The following is an 18,576-nucleotide window of genomic DNA, read 5'->3' on the forward strand; positions in this document are numbered from 1 at the left end:
TGAGCAAAAGAAGCTGTTACCTGCTATTTGATTCCTTCTGTGTTCAGACACAGGACTTTGAACATTCTTTGTAACTAAATGAAATTGCATCAAAGAAATACATAACTACCACCTATTTCTATCCCTACTAGATCACAGACAGGGTCCCAAATTGCCTAGTTACTTGGGTCAAAAAGAGGCAACCGTATTTTTGTTGAAAGTAAGACTACTTCATGTAGGGACAAATCCTATAATCTTTGGTCAGTTAAAATTCCCATTGAATTGCTGCAGGATTTAGCCCTTAGGTTAAAAGCAGATTCAGTAACATTATTTTACCTGGACAGGGCTAGTCCCAGCTTCTCTTGTGCAAAAGCTGTTAAATATAGAATGAGCACAATTCCTGTTTGCTTAGTTCTAGAACATGTATTTAATTCACACTGTATATTTTGGTTGCTTGCTGCCTCTCGGTGGCCTACCATTGTTACTACCACAGCTCAAGGTTTTTTCCTGGAATTGCTTAAACTTTGTTAACCATTAACAATTGTGCAGGAAACATTCCCAATAAAGGCCTGGATCACTGCCTCTTGCAGAAATTCCCACATGTGAAGTTTTGAGTGTGGGGAGAAGAGGAAGCCCAGCGGATCCCCTGACTAATGCTGGATTTTTTTCAGTTTGCTGAAAAATGTTTTTGTTTCAGATCAATCCAAAATGAAAATGTTTTTGTTTTCTCAGTGAAACAAAATATTGGAAAAAACCCACCCTATATCTTCAGATTGAACAAAATGTTTCATTTTGATTGTAGGCATTAACTGCTTTTTTTTTTTTATTAAAAGCAAACACATTTTGGAAATGCCATTCACTAAACTCCCATTCTCCACCCACCTTAAAACCTATAGCTGGATAGTGGCTAGAACACTCATCTGGGATGTGGGAGGAACTGGTTCAAATCCTCACTCTGCCTGACTCAGAGTAGGGACTTGTACTTGGCTTGCCCACGTTGCAGATGAGTTCTCTAACAACTAGGTTGTAGGGTACTCAGAGGTGGGGGGGGGGGTTTCAATCTCTCCTGCTAAAGCTGTTCCTATTTTGCAAAATAACTTTAATATGCATTGTGTCAGATTCAGACACTTTATAGCCTAGCAATTAGCAGACCTGCCAAGGACACCTGGATTCCCATCCGGCTCCAATGAATTAGCCTGGGCTCCAGTCCTGCTCCAGTGACTGAGTTATTCATAAAGCTATGTTTTAGTCACGGGTATTTTTAGTAAAAGTCATGGACAGGTCACAGTAGGTAAACAAAAATTCATGGCCCATGACATGTCTATGATTTTTACTATATACCCCTAACTAAAACTTGGGCCAGAGGGGCACAGGTGCTATGGGGGAGAGCAGTCCAGGGGTGCTGGGGGATGGCTCAGGAGCCCCACTGGTGCAAGGGGAGAGGCGGGTAGTGGTGCGTGACCTGGGACCACCACTGGCACCTGTGGGGAGGGGGCGGCAGTGCGTGGCCCAGGACCCATGTTGGGGTGGGGAGCCAGGTGGCAGCGTGCGACCCAGGACCCCTGCTGGTGATGGGGCAGATGGCGGCGCACAGCGCAGGACCCCTGCTGGTTGGGCAGGAACCACAGCCAATGCAAGCTGCAGGGGTGGTGCCTGCGGCCACAGGCAGCATTCAGAGCCCCCTGGCCCCTTCACCTAGGAGCTGCAGGCACATGCTGGTGGGAGCCAGGGAACCTCCCCTCCCCCAAGGTAAGCGCCACCCCACACCCCAAGCCACAGCCCTGAGCCCCCTCCCACATACCCACAGTGCTGCTGCTAGCCCAGGGGCTGCCTGGCTCAGGCAGCCCCTGAGCCAGCACCAGCCACTGCAGAAGTCACAGAGGTCATGGAAAGTCATGGAATCTGTGACCTCTGTGACAGACACGCAGCCTTAGTTATTCACCCATGATGTTCCTGACAGTGCCACACTATCAAAGCTTTCATTGGCCACCGCTGCCCCAGCATCCCCTTTGAGGTCAGTTTCCCAAGTACTGTGGGAACCATGAAAATGTTAATGCAGCCCTAGGCTAACCCTGGCCCGATGCGCTGGCCCCAAGTTGCTGTCTAATCTCCTTTTTTGTCTCATGAAAAAGACACAGTTGCAGCACACTAAAAGTAATTCACATGTGTAATACTCTGTTTCAAACATCCATCACACAGCAATGTAGTAAAACACATTTTTTAAAACGTTCAGCTAATTTATTATCACTTACACTGTTGTTAAATGCATAGAGCCACAGTACGTCCCCTCTGACTCACATAAAAGGGTCTTCTAGACATGGATCATCTCTGGTTCCCGCAGACTCCAGTGGCTCCACAGCATTAGCCCCGCTTTCTCTTGCAGAGCCTTTCCACATGGGCCTATATCTGTGCAGGAGTGAAAGAGGGTCACCCAGAGGAAGTATGGGCAGGCCAGAGACTTCACATAATCTACATCCTCCACTGCCCCCTGGCAGTAATCCCAGGGGCACCATTTAGGGAGAACAGAGGGGCACCTGCCTCCCCCCCACCCTGAGTTTCATACCACACAATTTTACAAACAGGAGTGGCACTAGGGGTGTCTTGTGGGGGCTATAGCCATCTCCAAATTTGCCTTTGTCCCCCTGTAGCCACCCCTTTGAAGGGCGGGCACTGGGCCATCAGCCTCCACTCTCTAGCCATCCAGCTCCCTCCGCCTTCATGGCAGTCTCCTCTTCTTCAGGAAGCTGACCCATGGCTGGCAGGATGCTGGGGGAGGTCACCCAATGCTAGATGTGGCCATGCCCAAGTGGGTCTCCACTGAGCTGGGGTGCGGGGACAGGGATCCTGTCTGTGCTTGTGCTTCTGCTACTATACTGAACAAGCATGCAGGTTGCTGCGTGCTTGGCTTAAAGTTACAGTGCACTGACACACTCGGCACACACACACTTTCCCCCCAACACACCCTCTCTCTTTCACAAACACACACACACACGTGTATTGTTGTTGTTATTACTTCTTGGTAATTCCTGTTGAAATTTGCAATGCACATATATTGTCTGTAATTTTATCTTTCAAAGTTCGTTAAGGATTAGAGTCAGGGGCGGCTCTAGGCATTTTGCCGCCCCAAGCACGGCAGGCAGGCTGCCTTCGGCGGCTTGCCTGCAGAGGGTCCGCTGGTCCCACGGCTTCAGTGGGCCTCCCGCAGGTCCTCCGAAGCCGCGGGACAAGCAGACCCTCCGCAGGCAAGCTGCCAAAGGCAGCCTGCCTGCCGCCCTCACGGCGCCGGCAGAGTGCCCCCCACGGCTTGCCGCCCCAAGCATGTGCACAGGGCACTGAAGGCTATGTCTGACCCAAAGGTTCAGAGTTTCTGTTTAGATAGCCCTGGTCTCCCATGGATCCCCGGTGTGACAGGTTGGGTCACAGAAACTCCCTTGGGACTGCCACCTGATGTGCTGAGACTACCTAAGCCTGTTTTCCCTGGCAGCTTGGGACTTCAGAACCCTGCCTTGATGAGCCAGACACACCAGTCTGCTCCAACACAGACCTGGGGTCTGAACCACATCCCCAAAAACTGCAGACTTAACTGAAAACAGCTTAGAAAGTGCTCCTGTCTCTAGCACCCAGGTACCCAGTTCCCAATGGGATCCAAACCCCAAATAAATCTATTTTACTCTGTATAAAGCTTATACAGGGTAAACTCACAAATTGTCTGTCCTCTAGAACACTGATAGAGAGATATGTACAGCTGTTTGCTCCCTCAGGAATTAATTACTTACCCTGGGTCAATTAATAAGTAAAAGTTATGTTATTAAATATAAAAAGTAGGATTTAAGTGGTTCCAAGTAATAACAGAACAACGTAAGTTACCAAGCAAAATAAAACAAAAATGTGTGAGTCTAAGCTTAATACAGTAGGAAACTGAATACAGATACAATCTCATCCTCAGAGATGTGCCAATAAGCTTCCTTCACAGACTAGACTCCTTCCTAGTCTGGGCCCAATCATAGAATATCAGGGCTGGAAGGGGACCCCTCAGGAGATCATCTAGTCCAACCCTCAGGCAGATTTTTGCCCCAGATCCCTAAATGGCTCCTTTAAGGATTGAACTCACAACCCTGAGTTTAGTAGGCTAATGCTCAAACCACTGCCCCCCTCCCTGGTATGCTTCTTGTTAGCTCAGGTGATAGCTAGGGGATTTCTCATGACTGCCACCCCCTTTGTTCTGTTCCATTCCCTTTTATAGCTTTGGTACAAGGGGGAATCTTTTGTCTCTCTGGGTCCCCAACTCTCCTTCGAAATGGAAAAGCACCAGGTTTAAGATGGAAAAGTACCAGGTGACATGTCACATGTCCTATGAGACCCCAAGCCTTCATTTTTCCTGGCCTGACTCACAGGAAGGCTTTCAAGTAAACAGAGCCATCTACAGTCAATTCTCCTGGTTAATGGGAGCCATCAAGATTCCAAACCACCATTAATGGCCCACATTTTGAATAATTACAATAGGCCTTCAGAGTTATATTTCATATTTTTAGTTTCAGATACAAGAATGATACATTTATACAAATAGGATGACCACACGCAGTAGATTATAAGCTTTGTAATGATAACTTACAAGAGACCTTTTGCATGAAGCATATTCCAGTTACATTATATTCACACTCATTAGCATATTTTCATAAAATCATACGGAGTGCAACATCATCCCGAGGGTGTGGGAATAGCTTTTCTGTGGGAGGCAACCTCACTCTCCTGATGAGACATGTTGGAGTAATCTCAGTGAGGAATCCCTTGCTGAGTTTTCCAAGTAAAATGTTCCCTCCTACAGCTTTTAACCTAGAAAGGAACAATCTGGTCCAGTGTTCCTGCCAGGTTTGGGGCAGTACATTGGCTAGGATGTGCACAAAATAATTTTACTGCAGAGAAATGCAAGTTAGGTGGAATTTCTTTTTTGTAAGAGCATCAGCCCTTTGTTTCTCTCTTCCCCTCTTCCTGCCTCCCCACCCCTTTTTTAATTGCTGCCTTGTTTTAGTCTCACTTAGACCTGGTGTTTTTAATGAATGTCTCTCACCTTATATGTGAAATTGTGGAAGCGCCATCATTATTCTTTTTTAGAGAAAAATTCTTTTAAAAATATTATTTACAAGGTATCAAATGATATTGTCACACATGGAATTAATTGAATTCTGCCAGCTTTATTTAATTTTCTAAACTATTCCTACATCAATCAGCTCTTTACTAATAAAGGCTGAATTTTCAGATCTCCTAGCCATTCTTGCACAGTAAATCCACATTTTAATACTCTCTGTTATGGATTCTGATAAAAGGCTCTTATGTTTTGGCTTCTTATTAGAATAACACTATCTAAATAGCCTCTTTGTGACAAGGGCGTTGTAAAAATGCAAAATGTTTGGCTTTGAAATGTATTGGTGAGCATTGAACTACCATATGGAAGATCTGACTTTAGGGGTAGAGTTAGAGCATCCAGCATTTCATTTCATGCTGAGGTGGCTGAAAAACACATGGTTGGCCAGGGTTAGCTTACTCAGGCATGCAGGGCTCAGGCTCGGGGGGGGCTGAAAAAATATTCAAGCTCAGGCTGGAGCCCAAACTCTTGGACCCTGAAAGGATGGAGGGTCCTACAGCTCTCCCTCCAGCCCAAGCCTGAATGTCTACGCAGCAATTTTTAGCCCGGCAGTCCAAGTCAGGTGACCTGGCCCAGCTGCAGCTGTGTTGTTGTACCCATACAAGTAAAAGTGCAATCCTTGGAGTACAGAAACAAGTTGCCTGATGCAGGATGGCATGAAAAAGCTGCACAGTTTTAATGCAGTTAGGGCAGATTCTATAGTGCTTACATAAACAAAACTCCCACTGATTTCAATGACTGAGTAAAGACTACCAGTTTAAGCCTTTAGAATACTGTATGTATATACACCACTTTATTTTAGATTTCTTCAAGTTGTACTAACTTTTCCTATAGGGGGTTAATATTAATAGGCAGAGTCCTACTCTACGCAATGTTAGACATATGGGTAACAATGGAGAGGAGAAATGTTACTCCTTACAAAAATTAACAAAGGATTGCCTAATGTTTTTACTAAAGTTCATATTTGCATAACTTACACTGGAGTATGAGTGGATTTTTCCTTTTCAATGATTTAGTAAAAGGCCCAAAATACAGTCATATACAACAAACTCCTTAAAGCTCTTGAGAGAGGCAAGGAAGGTGAGGTAATATCTTTTATTAGACCAATTTCTGTTGCTGGAAGGAACAAACTTTCAAGCTACACTGAGCTCTTTTTCAGGTCTGAGGAAGGTAAACTGATTGTTTTGAGTTAAATCCAAGTTGGGACTGATTGTTAAGTGTAAGGGGGTCACACATGTGATAGGTGACCACTTAAAATGAAGTAGGGAATTAAGGGTTAGCAGGCAGTGGGTTGGTTGTATTAGTGTCTCACAGTGCTATGAATTAAAGCTCCCAGGCTTGCCTTTTGAAGGTATTGTGCAGAGGGTTTTTTTGAGCACAAGGTCAAAGATGGAGTAATGGCTTTGTGAAAAATATTTGCCCACAGGTGATATGGTGGTTTTTGTCTTTTGTTTTTTGTGTGAGTTCATTTGAGATCATAAGGATTGTCTGGTTTCACCCACATAGTAGTTGTTGGATGAGGTACATGACATGTTGTGATAGGCATGTGTAGGACCCATGGATCTTGACAGGTGTGTTTTTGGGGTATTGATCAGCGTAGCAATGGAGATATGCCTGCAGGTTTTGCATCTGTTCTGGTCCTGGTCCATGGGGAGCTTGCTTCTGATGATGAGCTTGTCCATGTCCACTGGCAGGGGCGGCTCTGTTTTTTGCCGCCCCAAGCATGGCAGTCAGGTGGCCTTTGGTGGCTTGCCTGCTGGCGGTCCGCTGGTCATGCGGATTTGGCGGCATTTCTGTGGCTGATCTGCCGGTCCTGCACCATCGGCGTACCTGCTGCCGAATTGCTGCAGAAGCCACGGGACTGACGGACCTCCCCCAGGCATGCCGCCCTGACAGCGACCAGCAGGCTGCCCCCCGGGCCTTGCTGCCCCAGACACGCGCTTGCTGTGCTGGTGCCTGGAGCTGCCCCTGTCCACTGGGGTCTCCAGTAAGGCCTCATCCAGCTGTTGAGAACATTTCAGAAAAACACCAGTAAGCACCCATTTGAGATCTATGCAGCCACCATCAATGCCTCTACACACAGACACACACACACTCACCCCCCCCAGCTCCCTCGATATTTTATTCTCATTCTCTCTCTCTCTCTCTCTCTCTCTCTCTCTCTGACTCTGCTCTATGGCTCAAATTGTTCCAGGGGAGACTCTCCAGCCTCAGGTTGAGAAAACAGGCAGGTATCACACTCCTCAGGCAGCATTGTGACAGCTCACATCTCTTGGTCGGGTTCTGGAGTCTTCAGCAGTGGCTGAGCCAGGAGGCTCCCCTCAACCTTCCCCTCCTCAGAACCGTCACTGAGGTACCACTTTCTCTGCAGGCACTCATGCACTGTTGGAGCTAAAATAAATTCCATTGTTCTCACAGGGATGGTGAAGGAATCTATGTTTGCTCTCTGGATTTCCACACTTTCTGATAATGGGCTCTTTAAACAGGTGTCCTCTTTCATACTTTGAGGGCTTAAGGGTTTCTGGGGCTGTGCTACCAAACAGCTAATGGCTAAGGGCTAGAGGCCAGATTTCTGGCCTTGATACCCTCTCTGGTTGGCCTGGTGCTCGGAGGTTCCACCACCCGCAAGGACCCACTGATTGGCTCACATATCTACTAGGGCCTACAAGGAGGTTGCAGCAGGGCCCCCTTTGTCTCCTGCCTCTGCTAAGTCCACAAAGTCACTCTGAGACCCAAGGGTTAGTATCCATTGGTGCAGTTTATTCACAGACTTGTTCCCACCATCGTGTCACCATATACAGTTGGCCCTTCACCATCTGCAAGCCACAGGTCTTCACACCATTCACAGCCCCCTGGGTGTTCCCCTGTTTTCACCCCCCCTTCCTTTCTGTCAGGGGCTTGGGGTTGGTCCCGGCCCTCTCCTGGACACTCAGGGCTCCCTGGACCCCAAGCTCATTCAACGGGGCCTGGGTCTCTCCCTCTGCTGGGCCTTGCTCTCCGGTTGAGGGCCCTGCAGTGGACATCTCACCCATCACTTCCCTCTCCCTTCTCAGGCTCTGTTGTCTAGGGGTTTTCTGCTCAGGGTCTCTACCTCATCCTCAAGGAACCTCCCCTTTTTCTTATCTTGGGCTTTCTCCCTCTGCCTACCTTCCCGCCTGGGAAGAGGTCCCACTCCGTACCCACTACCACTGGATAAGGCAGGCCCTTTACTACCCTGATCCGTTGCCACTTAAACCTGCCCCAAACCTTGAGCGGCACCTGGGCCACAGGGTATTGCCTGGGTGTTCTCCCATTTGTTCTCTAGGCCCTTCCCAGGTGGGGGTTTTCAGGGACTTATCCTGGTCTCCACTTCCTTGCACGGCTGTCCCTCCTTCCTGGGGAAGTCCACCTCCACGTACTCATCCGTAAGCTTTACAGATGCCTTGACTGTATTCAGTTGGTGCCTCCTCGCCTACACCTTTATGTTCTCGGGGACGCCCTGTAAAAACTGGTCTAAGACAAGTGCATCCATGATCTCCCTCACTGTGGGTATCCGGTCTCAGCCAGTGGGTGGCCCATTCCATTATCTTTTGGGCACCTTGCTGACTGGAACTTCTGGTGGTATTTCTCTGCGAGCAGCCCCACCTGATCCAGGACGGCTGCCTTTACCACTTCATACTTCCTGGCCTGCTCTTCACTTAGGGCCATGTAGGCTGCTTGGGCTTCGCCAGCCAGGTAGGGAGCCATTTGCAAGGCCAAGGTTGCCCAATCCCATCCAGCTCCCGTAGCTGCCCACTCAAATGTGCCTAGGAAGGCCTCGGGGTCATCTGCCAGGCCCATTTTACACAGTCCTATCCTTGGCATCCAAATGCCATCCCCTCTCATGGGAATCATCACTTTCTGCAGGAGCTGCTGTTGGTTGCCAGCCTGCTTCCAAATGAAGTCCTGCAGGCTCTTCTGCTGTTCTGCCTGCCAGGTGAGCAAGGCCTGTCTCTCCAGCTGGTGGGCTTGCTTAAAACTCTGTATTGCCTTCTGCACCTCCTCCTGCTACTTGACCAGCCATGGCAGGGTCTCCTCCATCTCCAGGCTGCCAAATACTTGCTCTGGCATGGGATCCCAGACAAGCCCCTATATGTAGCAGGGTGTGGCAGGACCCCCTTTGGGTCCTGACTCTGCTAAGTCCACAAAGTCATTCTGAGACCCTGGGGTTAGTATTGACTGGTGCAGTTTATTCACAGACTTGTTCCCACCACCATTTCACCATATACAGTTGGCCCTTAACCATCTGCAGGGAGGAGCTCGCTTGCTCACTCACTTTCAGTGCTGACCGGTCAAGAGGAGGGGAGCTGCTACTACTAGAATTCCCAGCTGTGTCTCACAGCTCATGCTCAGGGGGCAGGATCTATGCCACACCCCTTAGTGCTGATTTGCCAGGAGGCAGCAGTAAGAGGGGTATAACCAGTGGTTTGCCAGGTGAAGGGGCTTGAGGGGATATTTTTGGGGAATGGCCTCCTAAATGTTTGTTTAAATCACTTGGTGGTGGCAGCAATACCATCCAAGGACAAGGAAAGGAATTTGTGCCTTGGGGAAGTTTTTAACCTATGCTGGTGGAATATAAGCTTAGGGAGGGTCTCTCATGCAGGACCCCACATCTGTAACCCAGAGTTCAGAGTGGGGAGGGAACCCTGACACTCCTAAAACAAAAGTTTGCCCTGGAGCTGGCACTAGCCAATGGTGATTGTTGGGATACACTCCAGGAGCAGTGAAGGTGTTAGGTGAGCCTATGCCAAATGTGGGAGGCAGTAGTTGGGCCTGCTTGGTGAAGGTGAGTTTGTGATATGAGGACATGTCAATTGCTTTGAGGTTTGTGACACAGCTGTGATTATGATATGAAGAGAGCTATGCTTTGCACCCTCCGATGTTTGTGAGGAATTGTGTACCTTCAGAATCTGGAATTCATCATTTCAGTGCAGAGTTGTGTACGTTATATAATTAGCAGGATCCAGGAGCTTTATTACAAAGAGTATTGTCAGTAGCGAGCTGGGAGATGAGACAGTCTAAGCATTTATTATCTGTAAGCACGCCAGGTAAAGTGAGTATGCCCAGTGTCAGGTGTAGCTATACTGAATGGTGGAGGCAGTAGTTACCTCTGCTGGGTAGAGATTGTTTATGAGATCTGTGGATTACTTTGAGGTGTGTGAGAGAACTGTACTTGGTGAGATCTGTTTTCCACCCTCTCACATGTGTAAAGAAAGGGAAGAGGTGCATGTGTACCTTCAGGATGGCATATGCATCACTTCTATGCAGAATAGCATAGGTTATGTCTGTAGCATAAGGGTCTTTTTTTATAAAGGATATTGTCAGCAGTGAAGTGGAATATGAGAGGATTCTAATGCTTTAATGGTGGCTAAATGAAAATGAGATGTTATCCTGTGAGTAAGCATAAGGGAATTGTAAAAGGCTGTCAAATGGTTCTTAAATTGCACATGTATGCTATTCTTTCTAAGGAGTTGGCTAAGGCCTACTCTCACTACAAAGTTAGGTTGATGTATGTAACCTTGCATTGACCTAGCCTTGCTTGTGTCTACACACAAACTTGTGTCTCACTGATGTAAGTGCCTTGTTACAGCGACGCAATAACACCATCACCCCCAAGTGGCACTGTGCCATGGCTGACGTACTGTGGTCGACACAGTGTGAATGTAAACACTGCATAACCTAAGTTGACCCTAACAGTTCTCCAGCAGCTGTCCAACAGTGCCCGACAGTGACCAGTCTGGTCACACTTGTGAACTCCACTGCCCAGAAGTGACAGAGTCTGGAAGCCACACACCCATCCTTCCCTCCACCCCCATTAAAATCCCTATGTATGTTTTTGAAATACCTTTTCCTCATTGCCCAGCTTGGTGAGCACACATAGCAGCTCTTCTTTGTTGTATGCAACTGCCCAACTGACCATGCTGGTAAAACAACACTTCCTTATTTACTTTCTCTATACCAGTCATGATTTTATAGATCTCAATCATATCTCCCCTTATCCGTCTCTTTTCCAAGCTGAAAAGTCCCAGGCTTATTAACCTCTCCTCATACCAAAGCCGTTTCATACCCTTCATCATTTTTGTTGCCCTTTTCTGAACCTTTTCCAATTCCAATATATATTTTTTGTGATGGGGCGACCACATCTGCACACAGTATTCAAGATGTGGGCATACCATAGATTTATATAGAGGCAATATGATATTTTCTGTCCTATTATCTATCCCTTTCTTAATTATTCCCAGCATTCTGTTTGCTTTTTTGACTGTCGATGCACATTGAGTGGATGTTTTCAGAGAATTATCCACAATGACTCCAAGATCTCTTTCTTGAGTAGTAACAGATAATTTAGACCCATCATTTTATATATATAGTTGGGATTATGTTTTCCAATGTGCACTACTTTGCATTTATCAACATTAAATTTCATCTGCCATTTTGTTGCCCAGTCACCCAGTTTTGAGAGATCCTTTTGTAGCTCTTCACAGTCTGCCTGGGTCTTAACTATCTTTAGTAATTTTGTATCATCTGCAAATGTTGCCACCTCACTGTTTAACCCCTTTTCCAGATCATTTATGAATATGTTGAATAGGACTGGTCCCAGTACAGACCCCTGGGGGACAACACTATTTACCCCTCTCCATTCTGAAAACTGACCATTTATACCTACTCTTTGTTTCCTATATTTTAACCAGTTACCAATCCATGAGAGCACCTTCCCTATGAAACTACTTATGCTAAGTAATCTGTTCCACATTGTATTTAGCTGTGACACTCTGATTAATGACTTTTCTACATTTACAGCGCTGCAGCAGTGAAGCTTCACTTATGTTGCACCACTGCAGTACTTAGTTAAGATGCTGCCTGTGCCGACAGAAGAACTTCTCCCATCAGCACAGATACTGAACATCCCTGTGGGGCGATACCTGTGTTGATGGGAGAAGCCCTCCCGTTGACATAGTGCTGTCTACACCAGGAGTTAGGACGGTGTCACTACTTCGCTCAGGGAGAGATGTAGTTATACCAATGTAAGTTGGTAGTGTAGACCAAGCCTAAGTTTTCCAGACCTGAAGAAGAGCTCTCTGTAAACTTGGAAAGCTTGTCTCTCTCACCAGCAGAAGTTGGTCCAATAAAAGATATTCTCACCTACCTTGTCACTCTAATATCCTGGGACCGAGCTGGCTACAACAACACTGCATACATCGATAGGTTACTAACTAGACTGTGTCCTGGTCTACACTACAGAATTAGGTCAACGCAAGGCAGCTTACATCGATCTAACTATGTAAGCGTCTACACTAAAATTTCACCCCCACCGACATAACTGTCCCGCTACACCAACTTAATACCTCCACCTCCACAAGAAGTGTAGAGTCAATGTCTATGTAGTTAGGTCGACGCAATGTCAGTGTAGACGCTGTGTTGCTTATATTGACCATTACTGGCTTTCAGAAGTCGCCCCACAATGCAATCAGTACAACCACTCCTGGTGAGGACACACAGTGCTGACACAAGGAACAAAGTGTAGACATGCACAAGTGATGTGATTACTGTGACGGCTTATGGTGATGTAAATTAGATTGACTTAATTTTATAATGTAGACATGCCGTATAGAACTTTCTATTTTGATTGTAAACTCATTATAGGCTTGTCTGGGGTCAGTGGGGGTGTGTGTTTAAACCAGATTAAGTTGAGTTAATCCGTTTTGCAAATGCTTGTGTGCACACAACACGATTAATTGTAGCACACTAACTCTGCATATATCATGAACTCTGGAGGCCTCTTTCAAAGTGAACTTAAAGTTTGATGCAAATTGAGTTAGTTTGGTTTATTGTTCATGTGCACACAAAGGTGCTGTGCACTATTTTAGCAGTCCTCCAACTGCTATCTGAGACTGCTTTGGAGATGGCTGTTACTGATCTGTCTGCTTACCTGTGTGCACTCCATTGTTCCGGTGACAAGTTGACCAGATGTCTCCTCCCCCATTTAAAAACTAGCCTGGGGACAGAATTTGCCTATTTGGTCCTGGATGTGAGTATCTGTGTTGCTGCAGAAGCCCTACAACACTCCTCAAGCAGCTGTTTGGAGCCATGTTGAGACCCTAGATCTCATTGGCATCTGGGAAGAAGCGTCAGTGCAGGACGCTCTTGTGGCCAGCCACCATATTAAAGATTTTTTTCATGGACATTGCTAAGGAGATGTCAGCGATGCTGGCACAAGAGGGATGCCGAACAGTGCAAGATAAAGAGCAAGTAACTCAGGAGAATGTACATTAAAACCAAGGATGCCAGGCAAGCAAAGGTCCAGCAATGGAAATGTGACCTATCCATTTTTTTGAGGAGCTGGACAGGATTTTGATGAGTTACACCATTACTGAACCCAACAAGGTTGTGGATCCTGTTGTCTGCTATGTTGTGCATCCCTCCCTCCAAGGACAAGCATCAAAAGTCATCAGAAGATGAACATAAGGAGGCCAGTGAAGAGCTGTTTTCAGAAAGCCAGGACACAGCACCCTGATGATAGCCAGTAGAAGCCAGACAGCCTGATTCCTGCAGTACAGGAACAAGCCCAGTTTCCAGCCAGAAACCTCAGGACAGTACTGAGGAGACATATTGTTATTGTGCTATACTGCCATGCTTGCTTCTGTTCTGGGTGGTACAAAGCCACAGGCATTTTTGGAGTATATGAGCTAGGAGCCTTTCAGAGTCACCATCCCCCGCCTTCCTCTTTGCCTCCCTTGGCCCCTGCTGTCCTTTTGATTCCCCCCACCCCACATACTAGGGTTACCACCTGGCTTGTATTTACCAGTTGCCAGAAAATAATTTAATCTGCTTGAGAGGGAGGGGGGAGGTGCATGGGTCTAAAGATTTACATTATTACCACAATACACTGGGATAGCTAATATTAAAAGTCTGTGTCCAGCTAAAGATGCTGCAGTGCTCCTACTTCCGCAGTTTTAAGTGATAACAGATCAAAAATGTTGAAAATACAGCAGCTGTCTGCCCACCAACACACAAGCGCACCACGCGTGTGTGTGTGAGAGGGTTTGAGTCACGCAAGAGTGAGGAAACATGCAATGTCATCAATCATACATAAAATATGTGTTATAGTATCTAGAGAGATAAGTAGCTGTTGAAGGGGGATGAGTTGCCTTGTGGTTGGGGGTTCCAGTTGCAGTGGGCTTGCCTTAGGGGGTGGGGGAGTTGCCATTTTTTTTCATTTCAAATGTGGTAACCCTACCCCATACACATTTCAAAATGGTGGCTGCTGCTCTATCCAGACAATCAACCTCTGCTTCACACTAAACACATAAGAACATACTGGGGCAAACTAGTCCATCAAGCCTAGTACCCTGTTTTCTGACAGTGGCCAGTGCCAGATACTTCAGAGGAAATGAACAGAACAGGGCAATCATTGAGTAATCCATCCTCCATTGTCCAATCCCAGCATCTGGAAATCAGAGGCTTAGGGACATCCATAGCATGGGATTGCATTCCTGACCATCTTGGCTTATAGCCATTGATGGACCTATCCTCCATGAACTTACATCATTCTTTTTTGAACCCACTTACATTTTTGGCTTTCACAATATCCCCTGGCAATAAGTTCCACCGGCTGACTGTGAATTGTGGAAAGAAGTACCTTCTTATTTTTGTTTTAAACCTACTGCCTATTAATTTCATTTGGTGACACCTTGTTCTTGTGTTATGTGAAGGGGGAAATAATACTTCCTTAGTCACTTTCTCCACACCATTCATGATTTTATAGACCTCTGTCATAGCCTCCCTGTGGTGTTGTCTGATTAAAATATAACCATGCAAATCATTGTTGCTACCACTGCTATATAATTGCAGCAAATCTTAGACAAAGTGTAACACATGGCCAGAAAGGGTTAAACAGCTTGCAGGCTAACTAACCCAAAGTGACCTTTAAAGACATGTTAGAAAGATATGTGAATGGTAATTAGGGCCAATCGTGCTAAGTAGACTAGAACTTTGAAATGCAAATGTATATTGTTAATGTTACAAGTGATACTAATTGTGTGTACCTTTAATGCTAGCGTGTAAACAGACAGTTCCTGTCTGTCACTATAACTATTAATTCAGAGATCAAAAGGGAATATTAACATTTAGATTAATCTTGGGTAAAATAATGTCATTGTCTATATGTGTCTGAAGTTTGTGATAGACTGCCTAACGGATAAATTGCTTTATGTTAATTTGTGTAACTAATTACTGGTGGTGTTTAGAAAGCAAAAGGTTACATTAAAAGCCTATTGTTTAACCAGGACTGTGTGGTAAAGTGAATGCTAGAACACTGTACAAAAGACTGTTGGATCCTGATTCTATCATCTCACCTCGGCTTGAGGCTTCATACAGGGGAAGCTTAAGCATAAAGACTGAGATCCCAGTCCTAAACTGGAACGCCCTGAAATGATATTGAACATTGGACCGTAACCTATGAACTAAATTCTAAAGGAACTCTTTGCAGCTATGAAGCTCACCATCTCTGCAGTGAATCTGAACCTCAAGAATTAAACTCATGTCTGTATGTATATTGATCTTTTAACCATACTCTCTCTCTTTTGTTTTTGTTTTTTAAAATTTAGTTTAGTTGTTAAGAATTGGCTGTAGCGTGTATTTGGGTAAGATCTGGAATATTCAATAACCTGGGAGGTAATGTGTCTGATCCTCTGGGATTGGTAGAACCTTTTCTTTTATATGATGAAATGAGATTTTTGGAAATCATCATGTTTGACTTGAGTACCGGGATGGAGGCCTGAGGTTGGATCACTTTAAGGGGACTGTGTTGTTTGGACTACTGAATATCCAGTAAGGTAATAAAGAAGCTGGTTTGGTAAATCTAAGTATTGGAATATCCACCAGCTCTTTGGGGATTGTCTGCCCCATTCTTTGCAGCTCACCCTAATTGACTGACCACAGCTGGCCCCCACTGGGACCCGGGTCACACCCCCTTAGTCATCTCTTTTCCAAGCTGAACAGTCCCAGTCTTTTCAATCTCTCCTCCTATGGAAGCTGTTCCATACTCCTAATCATTTTAGTTGCTCTTCTCTGTACCTTTTCCAATTCTAGTATAACTTTTTTGAGATGGGTAGACCCAAACTGCATGCGTTTTTTTCAATGTGTGGGCCTACCATAGATTTATACGGTAGCATTGTGATATTTACTGTTTTATTGTCTATCCCTTTCCTAATGGTTCCTACCATTTTGTTAGCTTTTTGACTGCTGCTACACATTAAGCAGATATTTTCAGATAACTATCCACGATGACTCCAAGATCTCTTTCTTGAGTGGTAATAACTGATGTAGACCCCATCATTTTATATGTATAGCTGGGATAATGTTTTCCAACATGTACTTCTTTTCATTTCTCAACATTGAATTTCATCTGCCATTTTGTTGCCCAGTCACCCAGTCTTGTAAGATTCCTTTGTAACTCTTTGCAGTCTGCTTTGGATTTACCTATCTTTTTGAGTAATGGAGTAATTTTGTATCATGTGCAAACTTTGCCACCTCACTGTTTACTCCTTTTTCCATTGACTGTTTTTGAAACTCATGCCACAGAGGGCACATGTCCATCTCCCCACCTGGTGAATGCCCCAACCTGCTATCCAGGAATACAACACATGTGTAAGATACTAGTACATAGCCAATATTCATAACTTCAGATACAAAGAGGATACATGCACTTAAACAGGATAATCAGACTTAGCAAATCATAACTCTTCCATTGACACCTTACATGACATACCTTGTACAAGATTTGTTGCAAATGTATACCAGTGATAATATCAATGATATGAATGGTCATATTCAATTATACACCATCATAACGAGTCACTGTCTAACCTGATATTAGAACCCAAGACTCCTAATTCCACATGCTCTAACCACTCAATCACATTGCATCTCATATGCCGCTCTTTTTGTGGCATTGGCAACCAAGCAGTATACGACACTATTGGGCAAAGAATATCAGGGAAAACCTTTACTCCTAGGAAACATGGCAGGTAAGGTGACCAGATGTCCCAATTTTATAGGGACATTCACGATTTTTGGGTCTTTTTCTTATATAGGCTCCTATTACCTCCCCAGCCTGGTCCTGATTTTTCACATTTTCCATATGGTCACCCTAATGGCAGGGCATGTTTAGTGTCTGCACAGGAGGGAGGAACTCTAGACCGGATCCTCAGCTGGTGTAAATCAGCATAACTCCACTGAAGTTAAGGACAGTGTATTGACTCTAGGTATCATCGTGGATTCCATATCAATACCTGTAATAAATAATAAAGATCCTAAAATGTTTATAACTGTAACAGCATAATCCAATATTTACTGTGCAGCATCCTCCCTGTCAAAGTGCCTTAAGGCCTTTTTGTATGCAGGGAAACAGATTATGCAGCTCACAGCTGTTCCATTGCTGAGTAAATGCTTCTTTAACAGCAGTTGATGAGGGGAAAATCTTCATCAGACTTAATTTTTTGTCAAAAAAGAATAAAATGTAGTATTAGTTACCTTCCTGTTATCCTGATCTACTAGTTTCTCTCTAGCAATACCAAGTTTGGTAGCAACAAGTGGCTCACTCAATATTTGTTGTTTTAGCCTGATGTTGCTCCCCTATAGCTTTCTGTAGGTTACCTGGGAGTGTGGTGCATTTGCATCAGGCCTAAAATACTTTTGCACTTTTTTCTTTACTTTTTTTCTAAAAATGTCTAGCTTCTCCACTCAGCTAACATATTGCCATGTATTGACTTCTGCTTGTGCACCACTGTTTTCTACTGGATACTCAAAGGTTTATTCTGAACTCCATAGTTAAGGAGCATAGATTATGTGGCAACTATAGCAGAGGATAAATAACTGGGAGCAAGAGTGGCCCACAGAAGAGCATTTTAAAAATCAATATTAATAGACCAAAAAAAATAAAGGTTTTTACTTTTAAATCAGTCTGTGTACTGATATGGGCCTTTATAGCATCTAGGGCCTGGTTTACTTAAATAGTTTCTTTTTAAACTATTTTTAGCATCAGATAATGTAAATAAGATGTCAATATTAAAATTTTAAAATGTAATGAAGACACTAGAAAAGCATATAAAGGAGGCAAAAGGCACACAGCCTGCAATTAACATTAGTGTATAGGAATCACAATTCAGGAAGCTCTAAAGCACATGCTTAACTTTAAGACGGTACTTAAGTCCCACAGTGGATAAGTTGGTGAATACAACCAAAGGGCTCTACCATTGCCTGGAAGAATTCCCAATACTTTTGTTGCATGGGAGCGAAGTCATTAGTCAGAACGTCTGTGGTGCGTTATTTATTAATGGGGGGAGCTTATAAATGTGGGTTCATTTACACCACCACCCTCAGCCGATCCGTTTACTGGGTTTTTCCCTCAAGGTGCTCAGTAGGAATCTGCTTGT

Source organism: Mauremys reevesii, unplaced genomic scaffold, assembly GCF_016161935.1.
Source record: "Mauremys reevesii isolate NIE-2019 unplaced genomic scaffold, ASM1616193v1 Contig37, whole genome shotgun sequence".
NCBI lineage: Eukaryota > Metazoa > Chordata > Testudines > Geoemydidae > Mauremys > Mauremys reevesii.